Raw genomic sequence first — 17,770 nt, forward strand, 5'->3', positions numbered from 1 at the left:
GGTTATGGTCACTTATTGTGCACGAAAAATGAAATTTTTCATGAATTTTTACAAGTAATCTACCAATTTTTTCCAAAAGATATTGTTTTCATCTGATTTATAATACCTTGAGCTACATTCAGATTTTTTTTTTGTTGAAAAATATTGCACAGTTTCCTGACAAATGGCCACCTACGAAACACTGCTTTTACTAAAGCAGTTTGCGGTGACCACTGAAGCTCGAAAACGAATAAACCGATCAGCATATGTTTTTGTGGGATCATTAAGAATCGTGTATTTAAGCGAAACGAATTAAAAAATATGCATTTAAAAAAAAAGGGAACTGTAGAAGTCAAAATTTCGCCTTCGTAAAATCTGTAAAAAACAAATTACTGTTGGCATACCCATCTTCATATTTCGACAAAATAAAACGAAAAAGATATGTGACCCGTCCCACAGAGGGGAAATTTGTGTTAAAAGTTGATCAAAAGTCCTAGAAAGCTCATTTATACTTCGATTGATATAATATTTTGCACAAAGCATATCTTCTGCACAAGGATTAATCCTATAGAGAATAATGAAAATCGGTCCAGATTTGGATGCAGCTTCCATATATATTCGCATCTGATATGAGATAAAAATGCACCAAAATCACTGAAATTTGACACATGCAACCTTAAAAAACATTGAGCCAATTTTCAAACAAATCAGTACAGATGTATATATAGTCCCATATACATATATTTCATTCCAAATTTTATTTTTTGAAATTTACTTAAATAAAATTTTTCTCAATTAACATGAGAAAAGCCGTGAATGTTTCTGAATAATGCAAACATATTTGATAGGTGTTGGTTTAGTTTGATAAATTAGAGCCCCGGTTATAACGCGGAGCAAAATTTAGTGTGGGTAAACCTTTCAATTCCATATAAAAACATTTCAAATTTTAGTTGAGAAAAATTAGATTTTTTCGGAATGGCGCAAATATGCGCAATTTTTTATGATTGAATCTGATATTTGAGGCTCAATCGCATAAAACATTAAAATAAACTATGGTCGGAAAACGACGGGGAAATAGACTTTTTCACTATTGAAATTGTAGTAATCTTAAAAATGATCATAAACAATTTTCATAAAGAGGATATGTATTACCATTATTAAAGAGCAAAGATGTAAAATCAATCTGAAAATTTTAAATGCTAATCTTGTTCGGAGACTGTACAAAAACAATAAATCTTGAAAAATATTAGTTTTCGACTGCTGCATTGGATTGGTTAATCTTACAAAGTCGAGGATGGTTATAGCAAATGTAGAAAAGAGTCTGGTTGCCGTTTATCAACATTTTTTCATAAAAAAAACGATTTTCATATTTTGAGTTTTGAGCAACTTTATGCCTATGTTTCCCATTTGTGCGTCCGTACAAAAAAAATTTAATCAAACTCGTCAGTTCTACTTGTTTTTGTTTTAAATTGATAATCGGAGGGTATACTCGTACATATATTTCGGCAAAATCTACTGAAACTTTCTAAATTCTTTCTGTTGTTGTTGTTCTTTTTGATATAAGATACAGCAGATTCAATACGGAACATCAATTTTACATCGCATTGCATTACAAATTGTCTTAGAGAAAAGAACACATAAGCATATAGGGTCCTAGTATAGGAAAAGTTGAAAAATTTTGCAAATTTTATTAATTTTTAGTGGTATAGGAAATTACCCTCGGAGTCGACTCCGGAGTCGGAGTCGTGACAAAAAACTGGCCTGGAGTCGGAGTCGAAGGAAAAATGGCTCGACTCCGAAACCCTGGTTTAAAGACATGTTTCTGTCAATCTCTATAAATATCGACTTAACGATGGATTTATGGAGAAGAAAATTATGTCTTCCTAAAGGTAGAAACACAATGACTTTTGTTGCTTGCTTTACGCTCAATTTAATGTAAATGAATAAAGGCAAATTCAGGCTTGGATAAGCATGAATTTCTCATTGTGTTATTGTTATAGGACTACCTTGTTTAACGTGATTAAATTGGGAACCCATTTCGAAACATAATTTAACTGACTCCCTACATTGTTCAATAGTTATCGTTCCCACTAGCCATTTAATCAATAAGAGCTTTTAGCGTCATTATCTCAGGAACTATAAAATTGTCCACGAAAAATACTTAATCGTTGTAACCAAGGCCACAAGAATAAATATTTCAAAGAACCAAAAATGTTTGAACTTTTGTGTTTCTATAGACCCTTTCTTCCGTTCATCCTTTCCGACAGAAAGGGTTCTTCTGTAGACTTTTTCTGAAAGAAATTATGCTTCTACAAACCGTTTCTAAAAGAAATTGTTCTTCTTTAGACTCTTTCTGAAAGAAACTGTGTTTCTATAGACCATTTCTAAAGGAAAGAGTGCTTCTATATACCCCTTCCGAAACAAAATTTTGTTTCTATAGATCCTTTCCAAAAGAAAGGGTGCTTCAATGATCCCCTTCTGATAGAAAGGGTACTTCTATAGACCCTTTGTGAAATAAAGGGTGCTTCTATAAGCCCTTTGTGAAAGAAAGGGTGCTTCTATAGACCCTTTCTAAAAGAAAGGGTGCTTCTATAGACCCTTTCTAAAAGAAAGGGTGCTTCTATAGACCCCTTCAGAAAGAATGGGTGGTTCTATAGACCCTTTCTAAAAGAAAGGGTGATTCTATAGGCCCTTTCTAAAAGAAAGGGTGATTCTATAGACCCATTCTGAAAGAAAGGGTGCTTCTATAGACACATTCTGAAAGAAAGGGTGCTTCTATAGACCCATTCTGAAAGAAAGATTGCTTCTATAGTCCCATTCTGAAAGAAAGGGTGCTTCTATCGTCCCATTCTGAAAGAAAGGGTGCTTCTATAGACCCATTCTGAAACAAAGGGTGCTTCTATAGACCCATTCTGAAAGAAAGGGTGCTTCTATAGACCCATTCTGAAAGAAAGGGTGCTTCTATAGTCCCATTCTGAAAGAAAGGGTGCTTCTATAGTCCCTTTCTGAAAGAAAGGGTGCTTCTATAGTCCCTTTCTGAAAGAAAGGGTGCTTCTATAGACCCATTCTGAAAGAAAGGGTGCTTCTATAGACCCATTCTGAAACAAAGGGTGCTTCTATAGACCCATTCTGAAACAAAGGGTGCTTCTATAGACCCATTCTGAAACAAAGGGTGCTTCTATAGACCCATTCTGAAACAAAGGGTGCTTCTATAGACCCATTCTGAAAGAAAGGGTGCTTCTATAGACCCATTCTGAAACAAAGTGTGCTTCTATAGACCCATTCTGAAAGAAAGGGTGCTTCTATAGACCCATTCTGAAACAAAGGGTGCTTCTATAGACCCATTCTGAAACAAAGGGTGCTTCTATAGACCCATTCTGAAACAAAGGGTGCTTCTATAGACCCATTCTGAAAGAAAGGGTGCTTCTATAGACCCATTCTGAAACAAAGGGTGCTTCTATAAGCCCTTTGTGAAAGAAAGGGTGCTTCTATAGACCCTTTCTAAAAGAAAGGGTGCTTCTATAGACCCTTTCTAAAAGAAAGGGTGCTTCTATAGACCCTTTCTAAAAGAAAGGGTGCTTCTATAGACCCCTTCTGAAAGAATGGGTGATTCTATAGACCATTTCTAAAAGAAAGGGTGATTCTATAGGCCCTTTCTAAAAGAAAGGGTGATTCTATAGACCCATTCTGAAAGAAAGGGTGCTTCTATAGACCCATTCTGAAAGAAAGGGTGCTTCTATAGACCCATTCTGAAAGAAAGGGTGCTTCTATAGACCCATTCTGAAAGAAAGGGTGCTTCTATAGACCCATTCTGCAAGAAAGGGTGCTTCTATAGACCCATTCTGAAAGAAAGGGTGCTTCTATAGACCCATTCTGAAAGAAAGGGTGCTTCTATAGACCCATTCTGAAAGAAAGGGTGCTTCTATAGACCCATTCTGAAAGAAAGGGTGCTTCTATAGACCCATTCTGAAAGAAAGGGTGCTTCTATAGACCCATTCTGAAATAAAGTGTGCTTCTTTAGTCCCTTTCGGAAAGAAAGGGTGCTTCTATAGACCCATTCTGAAAGAAAGGGTGCTTCTATAGACCCATTCTGAAAGAAAGGGTGCTTCTATAGACCCATTCTGAAATAAAGTGTGCTTCTTTAGTCCCTTTCGGAAAGAAAGGGTGCTTCTATAGACCCATTCTGAAAGAAAGGGTGCTTCTATAGACCCATTCTGAAAGAAAGATTGCTTCTATAGTCCCATTCTGAAAGAAAGGGTGCTTGTATCGTCCCATTCTGAAAGAAAGGGTGCTTCTATAGACCCATTCTGAAACAAAGGGTGCTTCTATAAACCCATTCTGAAAGAAAGGGTGCTTCTATAGACCCATTCTGAAATAAAGGGTGCTTCTATAGTCCCATTCTGAAAGAAAGGGTGCTTCTATAGTCCCTTTCTGAAAGAAAGGGTGCTTCTATAGTCCCTTTCTGAAAGAAAGGGTGCTTCTATAGACCCATTCTGAAAGAAAGGGTGCTTCTATAGACCCATTCTGAAACAAAGGGTGCTTCTATAGACCCATTCTGAAACAAAGGGTGCTTCTATAGACCCATTCTGAAACAAAGGGTGCTTCTATAGACCCATTCTGAAACAAAGGGTGCTTCTATAGACCCATTCTGAAAGAAAGGGTGCTTCTATAGACCCATTCTGAAACAAAGTGTGCTTCTATAGACCCATTCTGAAAGAAAGGGTGCTTCTATAGACCCATTCTGAAACAAAGGGTGCTTCTATAGACCCATTCTGAAACAAAGGGTGCTTCTATAGACCCATTCTGAAACAAAGGGTGCTTCTATAGACCCATTCTGAAACAAAGGGTGCTTCTATAGACCCATTCTGAAACAAAGGGTGCTTCTATAGACCCATTCTGAAACAAAGGGTGCTTCTATAGACCCATTCTGAAACAAAGGGTGCTTCTTTAGACCCATTCTGAAACAACGGGTGCTTCTATAGACCCATTCTGTAACAAAGGGTGCTTCTATAGACCCATTCTGAAACAACGGGTGCTTCTATAGACCCATTCTGTAACAAAGGGTGCTTCTATAGACCCATTCTGAAACAAAGGGTGCTTCTATAGACCCATTCTGAAAGAAAGGGTGCTTCTATAGACCCATTCTGAAAGAAAGGGTGCTTCCATAGACCCATTCTGAAAGAAAGGGTGCTTCTATAGACCCATTCTGAAAGAAAGGGTGCTTCTATAGACCCATTCTGAAAGAGAGGGTGCTTCTATAGACCCATTCTGAAAGAAAGAGTGCTTCTTTAGTCCCTTTCTGAAAGAAAGGGTGCTTCTATAGTCCCTTTCTGAAAGAAATGGTGCTTCTATAGTCCCTTTCTGAAAAAAGGGTGCTTCTATAAACCTTTTCTGAGAGAAAGGGTGCTTCTATAGACCCATTTTGAAAGAAAGGGTGCTTCTATAGACCCATTCTGAAAGAAAGGGTGCTTCTATAGACCCATTCTGAAAGAAAGGGTGCTTCTATAGACCCATTCTGAAAGAAAGGGTGCTTCTATAGACCCATTCTGAAAGAAAGGGTGCTTCTATAGACCCATTCTGAAAGAAAGGGTGCTTCTATAGACCCATTCTGAAAGAAAGGGTGCTTCTATACACCCATTCTGAAAGAAAGGGTGCTTCTAAAGACCCATTCTGAAAGAAAGGGTGCTTCTATAGACCCATTCTGAAAGAAAGGGTGCTTCTATAGAACCATTCTGAAAGAAAGGGTGCTTCTATAGACACATTCTGAAAGAAAGGGTGCTTCTATAGACCCATTCTGAAAGAAAGGGTGCTTCTATAGACCCATTCTGAAAGAAAGGGTGCTTCTATAGACCCATTCTGAAAGAAAGGGTGCTTCTATAGACCCATTCTGAAAGAAAGGGTGCTTCTATAGGCCCATTCTGAAAGAAAGGGTGCTTCTATAGACCCATTCTGAAAGAAAGGGTACTTCTATAGACCCATTCTGAAAGAAAGGGTGCTTCTATAGACCCATTCTGAAAGAAAGGGTGCTTCTATAGACACATTCTGAAAGAAAGGGTGCTTCTATAGACCTATTCTGAAAGAAAGGGTTCTTCTATAGACCCATTCTGAAAGAAAGGGTGCTTCTATAGACCCATTCTGGAAGAAAGGGTGCTTCTATAGACCCATTCTGAAAGAAAGGGTGCTTCTATAGACCCATTCTGAAAGAAAGGGTGCTTCTATAGACCCATTCTGAAAGAAAGGGTGCTTCTTTAGACCCTTTCTGAAAGAAAGGGTGCTTCTTTAGACCCATTCTGAAACAAAGGGTGCTTCTATAGACCCATTCTGAAAGAAAGGGTGCTTCTATAGACCCATTCTGAAAGAAAGGGTGCTTCTATAGACCCATTCTGAAAGAAAGGGTGCTTCTATAGACCCATTCTGAAAGAAAGGGTGCTTCTATAGGCCCATTCTGAAAGAAAGGGTGCTTCTATAGACCCATTCTGAAAGAAAGGGTACTTCTATAGACCCATTCTGAAAGAAAGGGTGCTTCTATAGACCCATTCTGAAAGAAAGGGTGCTTCTATAGACACATTCTGAAAGAAAGGGTGCTTCTATAGACCTATTCTGAAAGAAAGGGTTCTTCTATAGACCCATTCTGAAAGAAAGGGTGCTTCTATAGACCCATTCTGGAAGAAAGGGTGCTTCTATAGACCCATTCTGAAAGAAAGGGTGCTTCTATAGACCCATTCTGAAAGAAAGGGTGCTTCTATAGACCCATTCTGAAAGAAAGGGTGCTTCTTTAGACCCTTTCTGAAAGAAATGGTGCTTCTTTAGACCCATTCTGAAACAAAGGGTGCTTCTATAGACCCATTCTGAAAGAAAGGGTGCTTCTATAGACCCATTCTGAAAGAAAGGGTGCTTCTATAGACCCATTCTGAAACAAAGGGTGCTACATTGTTCAATAGTTATCGTTCCCACTAGCCATTTTAGTCAATAAGAGCTTTTAGCGTCATTATCTCAGGAACTATAAAATTGTCCACGAAAAATACTTAATCGTTGTAACCAAGGCCACAAGAATAAATATTTCAAAGAACCAAAAATGTTTGAACTTTTGTGTTTCTATAGACCCTTTCTTCCGTTCATCCTTTCCGAAAGAAAGGGTTCTTCTGTAGACTTTTTCTGAAAGAAATTATGCTTCTATAAACCGTTTCTAAAAGAAATTGTTCTTCTTTAGACTCTTTCTGAAAGAAACTGTGTTTCTATAGACCATTTCTAAAGGAAAGAGTGCTTCTATATACCCCTTCCGAAACAAAATTTTGTTTCTATAGATCCTTTCCAAAAGAAAGGGTGCTTCAATGATCCCCTTCTGATAGAAAGGGTACTTCTATAGACCCTTTGTGAAATAAAGGGTGCTTCTATAAGCCCTTTGTGAAAGAAAGGGTGCTTCTATAGACCCTTTCTAAAAGAAAGGGTGCTTCTATAGACCCTTTCTAAAAGAAAGGGTGCCTCTATAGACCCCTTCTGAAAGAATGGGTGATTCTATAGACCCTTTCTAAAAGAAAGGGTGATTCTATAGGCCCTTTCTAAAAGAAAGGGTGATTCTATAGACCCATTCTGAAAGAAAGGGTGCTTCTATAGACCCATTCTGAAAGAAAGGGTGCTTCTATAGACCCATTCTGAAAGAAAGGGTGCTTCTATAGACCCATTCTGAAAGAAAGGGTGCTTCTATAGACCCATTCTGAAAGAAAGGGTGCTTCTATAGACCCATTCTGAAAGAAAGGGTGCTTCTATAGACCCATTCTGAAAGAAAGGGTGCTTCTATAGACCCATTCTGAAAGAAAGGGTGCTTCTATAGACCCATTCTGAAAGAAAGGGTGCTTCTATAGACCCATTCTGAAATAAAGAGTGCTTCTTTAGTCCCTTTCGGAAAGAAAGGGTGCTTCTATAGACACATTTTGAAAGAAAGGGTGCTTCTATAGACCCATTCTGAAAGAAAGATTGCTTCTAGAGTCCCATTCTGAAAGAAAGGGTGCTTCTATCGTCCCATTCTGAAAGAAAGGGTGCTTCTATAGACCCATTCTGAAACAAAGGGTGCTTCTATAGACCCATTCTGAAAGAAAGGGTGCTTCTATAGACCCATTCTGAAAGAAAGGGTGCTTCTATAGTCCCATTCTGAAAGAAAGGGTGCTTCTATAGTCCCTTTCTGAAAGAAGGATGCTTCTATAGTCCCTTTCTGAAAGAAAGGGTGCTTCTATAGACCCATTCTGAAAGAAAGGGTGCTTCTATAGACCCATTCTGAAACAAAGGGTGCTTCTATAGACCCATTCTGAAACAAAGGGTGCTTCTATAGACCCATTCTGAAACAAAGGGTGCTTCTATAGACCCATTCTGAAACAAAGGGTGCTTCTATAGACCCATTCTGAAAGAAAGGGTGCTTCTATAGACCCATTCTGAAACAAAGGGTGCTTCTATAGACCCATTCTGAAACAAAGGGTGCTTCTATAGACCCATTCTGAAACAAAGGGTGCTTCTATAGACCCATTCTGAAACAAAGGGTGCTTCTATAGACCCATTCTGAAACAAAGGGTGCTTCTATAGACCCATTCTGAAACAAAGGGTGCTTCTATAGACCCATTCTGAAACAAAGGGTGCTTCTATAGACCCATTCTGAAACAAAGGGTGCTTCTATAGACCCATTCTGAAACAAAGGGTGCTTCTTTAGACCCATTCTGAAACAACGGGTGCTTCTATAGACCCATTCTGAAACAAAGGGTGCTTCTATAGACCCATTCTGAAACAAAGGGTGCTTCTATAGACCCATTCTGAAACAAAGGGTGCTTCTATAGACCCATTCTGTAACAAAGGGTGCTTCTATAGACCCATTCTGAAACAAAGGGTGCTTCTATAGACCCATTCTGAAAGAAAGGGTGCTTCCATAGACCCATTCTGAAAGAAAGGGTGCTTCCATAGACCCATTCTGAAAGAAAGGGTGCTTCTATAGACCCATTCTGAAAGAAAGGGTGCTTCTATAGACCCATTCTGAAAGAGAGGGTGCTTCTATAGACCCATTCTGAAAGAAAGAGTGCTTCTTTAGTCCCTTTCTGAAAGAAAGGGTGCTTCTTTAGTCCCTTTCTGAAAGAAATGGTGCTTCTATAGTCCCTTTCTGAAAAAAGGGTGCTTCTATAAACCTTTTCTGAGAGAAAGGGTGCTTCTATAGACCCATTTTGAAAGAAAGGGTGCTTCTATAGACCCATTCTGAAAGAAAGGGTGCTTCTATAGACCCATTCTGAAAGAAAGGGTGCTTCTATAGACCCATTCTGAAAGAAAGGGTGCTTCTATAGACCCATTCTGAAAGAAAGGGTGCTTCTATAGACCCATTCTGAAAGAAAGGGTGCTTCTATACACCCATTCTGAAAGAAAGGGTGCTTCTAAAGACCCATTCTGAAAGAAAGGGTGCTTCTATAGACCCATTCTGAAAGAAAGGGTGCTTCTATAGAACCATTCTGAAAGAAAGGGTGCTTCTATAGACACATTCTGAAAGAAAGGGTGCTTCTATAGACCCATTCTGAGAGAAAGGGTGCTTCTACAGACCCATTCTGAAAGAAAGGGTGCTTCTATAGACCCATTCTGAAAGAAAGGGTGCTTCTATAGACCCATTCTGAAAGAAAGGGTGCTTCTATAGGCCCATTCTGAAAGAAAGGGTGCTTCTATAGACCCATTCTGAAAGAAAGGGTACTTCTACAGACCCATTCTGAAAGAAAGGGTGCTTCTATAGACCCATTCTGAAAGAAAGGGTGCTTCTATAGACACATTCTGAAAGAAAGGGTGCTTCTATAGACCTATTCTGAAAGAAAGAGTGCTTCTTTAGTCCCTTTCTGAAAGAAAGGGTGCTTCTATAGACCCATTCTGGAAGAAAGGGTGCTTCTATAGACCCATTCTGAAAGAAAGGGTGCTTCTATAGACCCATTCTGAAAGAAAGGGTGCTTCTATAGACCCATTCTGAAAGAAAGGGTGCTTCTTTAGACCCTTTCTGAAAGAAATGGTGCTTCTTTAGACGCTTTCTTAAAAAAAAGACACAAACTTCGTTCTTAAGACCATAATAGGTCGAAGTTTTTTAAAGTCAAAGGCCACTAATACTTACTTCCATTAAAAAGTTAGCAAATAACTTCCATAAAAAAGGAGCAGCTTTTTTGTTTAAATAATTATTTCTTTATTTTCTTTTCTTCTTTAATTAAACTATACCTTAAATCTAATTCTTTTTGTTTTTGTTCTTTATTATAATCATGATCTTACATTATTACAATCATTCACTAAGTTGTATATATTTTATATATTTGCATCTGTATATGTATTTATATCTAGTATAATGATAGGGTTAGGCTAACTAATTTACAATACTGTAAATAATTTTGTAAATAATCTTGTAAAAATATATTCTTAAAATAGATAAAAATAAATAGTAGTATATATGTATGCACAAATAAAGTAAACTAGAACAATAATAAAGAACATAAATTAGGCAATATATATTATTTATTGATATAACAAACTACTACATACATAAATACAAATATTTATATGTATATAATTGCACATATAGCAAAGTTTGTAACATTTGCTATGGATTACATATTTAACGCATGGCATGAAATGTAAAGGAACCAACAATTTTAATAAAATGTTCATTCTGTATTAAAGTTTCAATTGAAGTATATTTGCCTCATTTTGATATTTGGTGATAATAAAGAAGTGTTCTCATTCGAAATGAAGTTTGTTTTCTCAAAATAGAATAATAATAAAACCTCAACATTTCAGTCCATGTATTAATTTTTATGGTTTATTTGTGTGTGTATGTATTCGTTATATGCTTATTCGTTTAATTGCAGTTTTCCATTTATCCATCCAATCCAACCAATATTATTATCGATTTTCTTTTTCTAAATTTCGTAATTAAATATTCATTGCTGGTTGGCTGCTGGCAGATGGACAAGAATGACTGACAGACAAGCTGGCTGGCTGGCTAGCTGACTTGACTAACTGACTGCCTGACCAAACCTTTTTCTGTCGCAATCCTAAAAATTTCATAGTTAATTGAAATGCTAAGCGTTTATTACAAACTTATTTTAATTGGAAAATATTTTACAAATACATTTAAGGATTAAATAGATTTTCTCTATAAATATAAATATATTTATATATTTTATGTTTGCATGTGCATATATTATTGTTGTTATATGTATATTTTTAGTATGCACATATCAAATATTTGCTTTTTTGTTTAATCTATACACGCACTCACATTAGTTTACTAAACTTAATGCTCTTAAATGTAAAACATTTTACCTTCTAGGTATGTTGTTGATATTTATGTACAATATTTGTTTATTGTTTTCTTTACATTATTACACATTTATATATAAAATTTACAAAAAAAGTTTATCATAGTTTATAGCAATTACCTATGTTTTACTAATATTGGATTAATAACATTTGAAGCTTAAGCTTTGATATTATTATTATTATTTAATATTAAATACAATTATAGTTTTTTTCTATTGTTGCTTACAATTTATTTTATGTATTAATTTATTTTTTGTTAAAATGTTTTTCTGCTAAACGGTACTTAAATATAATTAATATACAATGTTTTATATTTTGTTTTTTTTTTTTTTTGTAGTTCTCGTATGTTTAGTTTCAATTTACAACATATAGATTACAGTTAATGTACAAAAAAAAAATATTTTTTTTTCTTTATTTTCATATGCATTATAAAAAGTTTATATTTACATGTTTTGTTGTTTTATGTTACTAATAATACAATTAGTTTAAAATATTGGTTTAATAATTTAATATAGATGTAGAAAATAATACTTTTGGTACAAGTTCAAATTCATAAAATGGTTTTTGCATGTTGTCCTTTTTATCTAAACGACATATTAATAACCTCTAATGTTTGTGTTGAAAAAAACAAATTATAATTATCCCATTGCAAGATGTAGAACACCTTACGTTCTCCATGTGACATTTTTAAACGAGATAACAAAAGAGTTCTGTTCAGTGGAATTCAATAATAATAAATCAAAATAAACAACATTTACCGTCGAACGACAATAAATATAATTTCTGAGAGAACGATCAAGGGGTGTGGTTAGTTGTAGAAAATTATAAAACATTTTTTTATAAATGGGAGAAATTCCCAATGCCAAGTTTTGGACGCCGATAGATCTTCATTAAACTCATAATTTTCTCTTTGACAATTTTGTATGTACTTTTCAAGAAAATCGGAGCTGTGTCCCTCGGTCGAGAAATTCACGCTCAAATATCAAAGATATGGCAAATTGCATTGTAATTTGGAATATTTGTAGAGGCTTGTTTTTATTAGGAATATTCCAAAAAATAATGATGCAGCAGAAGGGTCTAAATAATCTCAATTTTCCAATATTAGAATATTTATTGTATGTGTCATAACAATAATATATGCGTACGAAAAAAAATTACATATCAAAATTGCCCGAAGACGAAACTCACACGCAAATCGAAATTCGTTTTTTGATGGGATCTGATACATAAAAACAACGATCCTATTCAAGAGATGGAATTTCGGAAAATGGGATAATATTGCAGATTTTATTGTAATGACGGATCCCAAAACCAAGCGTTTTCGCTGTTTTGGTTTCATTTATTACTCCCATTCGTATAGGATTGATAATACCCGAATACTCGCCCCCATAAGAATTATATTCCATAACAGTTTTTCATTTTATAATGTTTTTTGTTTTTCCTGTTAAGTTTCGATTTTGTGGGTTACGTCTTTGGGCATTTCAGGTGACGATATGTTCATTTCTAATATTAAGCCTTTGAGTTTGGAACTATACTTCAATTTTTCATGGTGCTAACGGGTGATCCAACCAGAGGTACTTTTTTCAACAGCCTTTTTTGACAGATTACGCATGAGTCGTGTCACGTGTTCATGTTATTTTTGTTTAGTACTGTTTGAAATTTTATCATGGAAAAGCTTACGCATCTACAACGTTTACAAATCGTTCAAATTTATTACGAAAATTCGCGGTGTGTGTGGTGTGTGTTTCGAGCCTAATTTTGTTCAGTGATGAGGCAACTTTCCGGCTTTATAGGTATGTAAAGAAGCAAAATTGGCACATTTAGGAAGAAGAGCAAGGGATGCCACTTCATCCAGAAAAAATAACGGTTTGTGGGTCGGTGGAATCGTCGGACCCTATTTCTTCAAAATGATTCCGGTTAGGACTTCATCGTCAATGGCGATAACCGACTATTTGATGTTTGAAATTGAAGCTCGTAATCTTGGCGACATTTGGTTTCAACAAAAACTGCGCCACATCCCACACATCGCATCAATCAATGTATTTATTGAAAGAACTCTTCGGTGAGCACGTTTTACACCATTGGATTAGTCACCAAGATCGTCTCATATCACTCCGTTAGACTTTTTCCTGTTATACCCTAGACAGACGGCAGCGTTAATTTGCATTAACTGCCTTAATTCAAATTAATTCGTGCATTATCCACATTCTTAATGCACAAAATCAAAGGAAATTTAAACTGAATTTAGCAATTTCAATATGGCAATGCTGTTGAAAATCAATTGTCTTTTGTCAAATTTCCATGTTTAAGAAAATAAAAATTGAAAGCAAATCAGCAATTTTCGAGTTTCTTCAAAATAAGTAGTGGTCTTTCGCGAGTAGAATAGCAGCTAATCGTTTTCACGCCTTCTAACAAATCTCTTTTTCAAATTTTTATTTTCACAAAAAATTTCATTACCCACCATACCAATTCTATCGAAAATTATGTCTTCCTCAAATGTTTTTTAAAGTTTTGCATTATTTTTATAATATTAAAAAGACTCAAAAATATCGCGAATAAATTAAATTTATTTTTGCTTCATCGTGGTGAAAATAATTCAAATTAGGAAATTTTTAATGCAAATTAACTCTGCCGTCTGTCTAGGGTATTAGAATATGTAAAAACAAATTTGTATGCGAATAAAGCTGCTTCGATTCCGGTCTTGGGGGAAAACATAAGCCGTGCCATTCGCCAGTAACCAGTCGAAAAGCTTGAACGAGTCATTGAAAATTGGACTCAACGAATGGACCGTCTGAGACATAGCCTTGGCCAATATTTTTTTGGACATGTAAAATATACATGTATGGGAAATATATATAAATCTGAACTGATTTCAATATAATATGTGACATTTATTACTAGACCAAATTCCGTCACACATTCCAAATTTCATCAAAATTGGACAGATATTAGGTGTTTGGTGCAGCAAATACGTGTAATCGGCCGAAAATATATATGGGAGCTATATCCAAATTTGGCACATTTATTTCTAGACCGAATTCAGTCACACACTACAAATTTTATCCAAATCGGACATATATAGCGTGTTTGATGCAGCAAATACGTGAAATCGGCCGCAAAAATATATATGGGAGCTATATCCAAATCTGAACCGATTATCACCAAAAGCAATAGCGTTCTTCCTAAGGCTAAAAATGATATTCCCCAATCTTCAGCTGAATCGGACAATAAATGCGACCTGTACACAGAAAAAAATCCGGCGATAAAAAAAATTATCATATTGACGAAATTCGATAAAATTATTTGATCACAAAGTAAAAATACAACTGATAAAATTTTTCACATATTGACAAAAATATTTATCAATTTTTTATTTTGAACTGATAAAATGGAATATGTGGAATATTTTGATAAATATGTGAAATATTTTATCAGTTGTATTTTTGTCATATGACATTTTTTATCGCCGGAAAATCGATAAATTTTTGATTGAATCTTTGAATTTTTTATCAAATGGCTAAAATTTTTTCTGCGTACGTTGCGAACGGACGGACATGCGTAAATCGAGTAAGAAAGTGATCCTTACCAAAATAGACTACGCTGATATAAATAATTTGAGGGTATTTGAAAAGAGTTCCTACTCGGATCATAGGATGATACTCCTCCAAATCGATATGCTTAGAGTTATATGCAGTCCCCATAGAAATCGCAAGATAACAATACACCGAAGAGGAAGTAAAGGGAGCTATGGATACCGTAACCAATACTCTCCTGACTTGCGGCAACTGTCCAATCACCCATCCGGTGAAGAAATATCAACCGGTTTGGTTAAATATAGTATTAGCTAATAATCGTATCCTATAACACTGTGCAATAAAATGGAGGTGAAAGTCTGTGGCACGGAAAATTCCTCTTGGGATAGGAAGGCCTTGGTGAGTATATTAAGAACCCCGAAGGACAGATCCATCGTGAGTCGAACTTCCGCGTTATTGAGTGATGAAGTTTTTGCTAGAAACCCTGTAAGCCATCGGGAATTAGCGTTATATCTTTGTTCACTGTTGTTTTAGATTATTTTTGAGATGACAATCAAATCGAATGAGGATTATTTTCGTAGAGCATTTCGACATTCTAACTCGCTTCCTTCAATGTCCTTTTCGTCCTTTATTTTAACAGCCGCTATAAAAGTACTACAAGATGACGTTTTTCAGCTTAGAAATGTTCTGCAAAAATGTCGCTTAAAAAATTTTACGTACGGCTCTCATCGACAACTAATTGATTTTGTCGCCTTTTCATAGTCATTTTTGACATTTACCCCTGTTTGCTTAGAAAAAAAAACTGTGTTTGAGGTCTTCAAGAGACAACAGAAGACCAGTCGAGGCATTCTTTATACAACAAGAGACCTCTTAAGGTCTTCTATAGACAACAGAAGACCTCTTGTCTTCTGTATACAACAGGAAAAAATCTGAAGGTCGTATATAGATAACAGAGGACCTTTTATAGACAGTAGAATATCCCTTTATGTCTTCTATAGTCAGCAGAAGACCCCTTTAGGTATTTTATAGACAATAGAAGACCTCTTGAGGTCTTCTATACACAAAAGGAGACTTCTTGAAGTCTTCCATAAACAAAAGAAGATCTCATGAGGTCTCCTATAGACAATATCTTCTATAGACAACGGAAGGCCACTTGAGGACTTCTATAGACCACAGAATACCTCTTAAAGTCTTCTGTATACAGTAGGAAACATCTTGAGGTCGTCTACATACAACAGAAGACCTCTTGAGATCTTCTATATATGACAGAGGCCTTTTAAAGACAACAGAACACATTTTGAGGTCTTCTGAAGACAACAGAAGACCTCTTGAGGTGTTCTATGAAAAACAGAAGACATCTTGAGTTGTTCTATGAACAACAGGAAACGTCTTGTCGTCTCCTATCAACAACAGGAGATCTCTTAAGGTCTCCTATAGACAACAGAGGACTTCTTGAGGTCTGCTGTATACAAAGGTCCTTAAGAAGGTCTTCTAAAGCCAACATAGGACGTTTAGAGGTTGTCTTAGGATCTTCAATAGACAACAGATCACCTTTTCGTGTCTTCTTATATCATTTTCTATACCAAATTGGTTAACGTTCTACGGAAAGGATAGAGAGGTTACGGAGGAAAAGTCTCGGAGAAAATTTTCCAGTTACAATTATCCCTGGTTCGACCATGCTATTTTATGATGTACTGGATTATAACTATTATGAGCTGAGGTCTTTAAGCTAGCCGAAGCCTACATGTCTTTTCCTTGCAATCGAAACAAAAAGCAGCAGTTTGCCTAACTCAACTTACAAAATTGCTTAATCAGGGCCCTCCTTGTCTCCATAAGGCATTGCCGTAATGGGAACATAGTACGAACAGATAAAACCCCAACGCTGGAGCTAAAATAAGGTAAAAACTAAAATCCTCAAAACATCAAATGTCGAAAATCTGTTGGTACCGTTCTATGGAGACTTTAGCAAACCGTGGACCTGTACTGACAAGTTTCCGGGGAAAAGTTTTGTAGACCCATGGGAGACTAAATACCAAAGTTAATCAATTTCGGTGTGAAAATTAAATTCCGAAAATCGAGCGGTACCGTACTATGGAGGTTAGATCAAATCGTTGACCTGTACTGACAAATTACTGAGGTAAAGTTGTGTAACCCTAAGGACGACTATATAGTTAAGTGCAGCCTTTATCAAAAAGTTTACCTGTATTACCAACAATTCTGGTGACAAGTTTTGTAGCCCCAAAGAAATCGAAATACAAAATTTCAGTCATTCCAGTATGATATTGAGGCTGCAACCTTACAAATGCTAAAAAATCGGGAGGTATCCTATCCTGACACATTTCCGGGGAAAAGTTTTGTAGCACCAAAGAATTCTGAATACCAATTTACAGCCATTTCGGTGTGATAATGCGGTTAACACTTTTAAAATAGGGAGGTACCCTTCCATAGCCCTCACGGAAGGGCACCTCTCTAGACCCATATATCCCATTTTCAATCATTGTTGTATTATAAACTTTTGTACCAAATTATAAAGCTCTATCTTAAATATTGCAATCGGTATCTTGATTTCAACATCAAATCTTCAACGGTGGCAAAATATCCCTCAGTAATGTTGGCGAAAATTCCTGAGTATTTCAGCCATGTAAAACTTCTGTACAAATGGTGTCTTAGGACACGCCGTTCGAACTCGGCGATAAACGGTAGTTTCCATATGATTGAGCTAATATGGGTCGGGTGCACTAATTGGTATGAGAGAAGTCTCCTTTGTCCATTCTGGGATGTTTGATGAACAACATTTTTATTAGAGACTGAGGATTTGCTTTCAAATGTTCGCTATCCCGGTTGCGCAGACGTTGATGTTGTCTTGAGGACTGTAGAGGATGAACAGATGATAGACAAATAAAGCGGGTTCCGAAGATAATGTTTCAGGCTGTAGCGGAACA

This window comes from Musca autumnalis, unplaced genomic scaffold (genome assembly GCF_047663935.1).
Source record: "Musca autumnalis isolate F117 unplaced genomic scaffold, ASM4766393v1 scaffold_1, whole genome shotgun sequence".
In the NCBI taxonomy this organism is placed as follows: Eukaryota; Metazoa; Arthropoda; class Insecta; order Diptera; family Muscidae; genus Musca; species Musca autumnalis.